This window comes from Arachis hypogaea, chromosome 20 (genome assembly GCF_003086295.3).
Source record: "Arachis hypogaea cultivar Tifrunner chromosome 20, arahy.Tifrunner.gnm2.J5K5, whole genome shotgun sequence".
Lineage (NCBI taxonomy): Eukaryota > Viridiplantae > Streptophyta > Magnoliopsida > Fabales > Fabaceae > Arachis > Arachis hypogaea.
In genome coordinates, this window is record NC_092055.1 from 97,111,071 (window position 1) to 97,114,131 (window position 3,061).

At 35.6% G+C, this 3,061-nt stretch overlaps 1 non-coding gene across 1 annotated transcript; it reads left to right on the forward strand.

Moving 5' to 3' along the window:
- The first annotated feature begins 1,512 nt into the window (after window positions 1-1,512).
- Window positions 1,513-1,620, forward strand: LOC112787668 (small nucleolar RNA R71). Its single transcript, XR_003195068.1, has one exon. It is a non-coding gene; the product is annotated as a small nucleolar RNA R71 (small nucleolar RNA).
- Window positions 1,621-3,061: the final 1,441 nt, after the last annotated feature.

The following is a 3,061-nucleotide window of genomic DNA, read 5'->3' on the forward strand; positions in this document are numbered from 1 at the left end:
TGATTCACGTTTGAGAGCTCCAAGTCTTTGGCGCCATGTTGATGATCACAATTTCATGCACCACTCTCCTATGTCCACATCAATCACAACTCTTGTTGTGGCTAGGAAGGGTCTTCCAAGGATGATGGATTCATCCTCATCCTTCCCAGTGTCTAGTATTATGAAATCAGCAGGGATGTAAAGGCCTTTAACTTTTACTAGCACGTCCTCTACTTGTCCATAAGCCTACTTTCTTGAGTTGTCTGCCATCTCTAATGAGATTCTGGCAGCTTGCACCTCAAAGATTCCCAGTTTCTCCATTACAGAGAGGGGCATGAGGTTTATCCCTGACCCAAGATCACATAGAGCCTTTTCAAAGGTTATGGTGCCTATGGTACAAGGTATTAAGAACTTTCCAGGATCCTGTTTCTTCTGAGGCAATCTCAGTTGATCTAGATCACTCAGTTCATTGGTGAGCAAGGGAGGTTCATCTTCCCAAGTCTCATTACCAAATAATTTGGCATTCAGTTTCATGATTGCACTAAGATACTTGGCAACTTGCTTTTCAGTAACATCTTCATTCTCTTCAGAAAAATAATATTCATCAGAGCTCATGAATGGCATAAGGAGGTTTAATGGAATCTCTATGGTCTCCAGATGAGCCTCAGAGTCCTTTGGTTCCTCAGAGGGAAACTCCTTATTGATCTCTGGACGTCCCAGGAGGTCTTCCTCACTGGGGTTCACGTCCTCTCCCTCCCTTGTAGGTTCGGCCATGATGATCAATTCAATGGCCTTGCACTCTCCTTTTGGATTTTCTTCTGTATTGCTTGGAAGAGTACTAGGAGAGGTTTTAGTGATCCTTTTACTCAACTGGCCCACTTGCGCTTCCAAATTTCTAATGGAGGACCTTGTTTCATTCATGAAACTTAGAGTGGCCTTAGATAGATCAGAGACTATATTTGTCAAGCTAGATAGATTCTGCTCAAAACTCTCTGTCTTTTGCTGAGTGGATGATGAAAAAGGCTTGCTATTGCTAAACCTGTTTCTTCCACCATTATTAAAGCCTTGTTGAGGCTTTTGATCCTTCCAAGAGAGATTTGGGTGATTTTTCCATGAGGGATTATAGGTATTTCTATAGGGTTCACCCATGTAATTCACCTCTGCTATTGCAGGGTTCTCAGGATCATAAGCTTCTTCTTCAGAAGATGCCTCTTGAGTACTGTTGGATTCAGCTTGCATTCCATTCAGACTCTGAGAAATCATATTGACTTGCTGAGTCAATATTTTGTTCTGAGCCAGTATGCCATTCATAGTATCAATTTCAAGAACTCCCTTCTTCTGAGGCGTCCCATTACTCACAGGATTCCTCTCAGAAGTGTACATGAACTGGTTATTAGCAACCATGTCAATGAGTTCTTGAGCTTCTGCAGGTGTTTTCTTTAGGTGAATGGATCCACCTGCAGAAGTATCCAACGACATCTTAGCTAATTTAGACAGACCATTATAGAATATATCCAGGATGGTCTATTTTGAAAGCATGTCAGAAGGACTCTTTTTGGTCAGTTGCTTGTATCTCTCCCAAGCTTCATAGAGGGATTCACCTTCTTTCTGTCTGAAGGTTTAAACATCCACTCTAAGCTTACTAAGCTTTTGAGGAGGAAAAAACTTGGCTAAGAAAGCCGTGACCAGCTTATCCCAAGAGTTTAGGCTATCTTTAGGTTGAGAGTCCAACCATACTCTAGCTCTGTCTCTTACAGCAAACGGGAAAAGCATAAGCCTGTAGACCTCGGGGTCAACCCCATTGGTCTTAACAGTATCACAGATCTGCAAGAACTCAGTTAAGAACTGAAAAGGATCTTCAGATGGAAGTCCATGAAACTTGCAGTTCTGTTACATCAGAGAAACTAATTGAGGTTTAAGCTCAAAATTGTTTGTTCAAATGGCAGGGATTGAGATGCTCCTTCCATGTAAATTGGAATTAGGTGCAGTGAAGTCACCAAGCATCCTCCTTGCATTGTTGTTGTTAGGTTCGGCTGCCATCGCCTTTTCTTGTTCAAAAATTTTAGTAAGGTTGTCTCTGGATTGTTGTATTTTAGCTTCTCTTAGTTTCCTCTTCAGAGTCCTTTCAGGTTCAGGATCAGCTTCAACAAGAATGTTCTTATCCTTGTTCTTGCTCATATGAAAAAGAAGAAGAAAGCAGAAAAGAAAATATGGAATCCTCTATGTCACAATATAGAGATTCCTTTATGTGAGTAAAAGAAAGTAAGAATAGAAGAAGGAAAAGATGAGAATCCAAACACAAGGGTAAGGATAGAAGTGTTAATGGATGAATAAATAAATAGAAGGAGATTAGAGATGAGAGAAGAATTAAAAAATTTAACAAAATAAAATAAAAATATTTTAAATTTAAAATTAAAATTCAAAAATTAAAATTAAAATTAAATTAAGTTCAAAACAATTAATTAATTAAAAAGGAATTTTTGAAAAAGAGGAAGGGATTTTCGAAAATTAGAGATAGAGAGTTAGTTAGGTAGTTTTGAAAAAGATATGATTGAAACAAAAAGATATGATTGATTAAAAGAGATTTGAAATTTGTTTTTGAAAAAGATATGATTGAAATTGAAAAAGATATGATTGAAACAAAAAGATAAGATTGATTGAAAAAGATTTGAAAATCAATTTTAAAAAGATATGATAAGGAATTGAAAAGATTTAATTTTGAAAACTAAAATTGATTACTTGACTAACAAGAAACAAAAAGATATGATTTTAAAATTTAAAGATTGAACCTTTCTTAATAGGCAAGTAACAACTTAATATTTTTGAATCAATCATATTAAATGTTGGTATTAAATTCGAAAATATGAAATAAAAATAAGAAAAGATTTTTGAAAATCAATTTCAAACTTTCCAAAATTATGAAAGAAAATTGAGAAAAGTTTGATTTTTGAAAAAGATTTGAAAAAGATAGGATTTTTAAATTGAAAATTTGATTTGACTCATAAGAAACAACTAAATTTTAAAAAGTTTTGAAAAAGTCAACTCAAATTTTTGAAATTTATGAGTGAAATAAGGGAAAGAT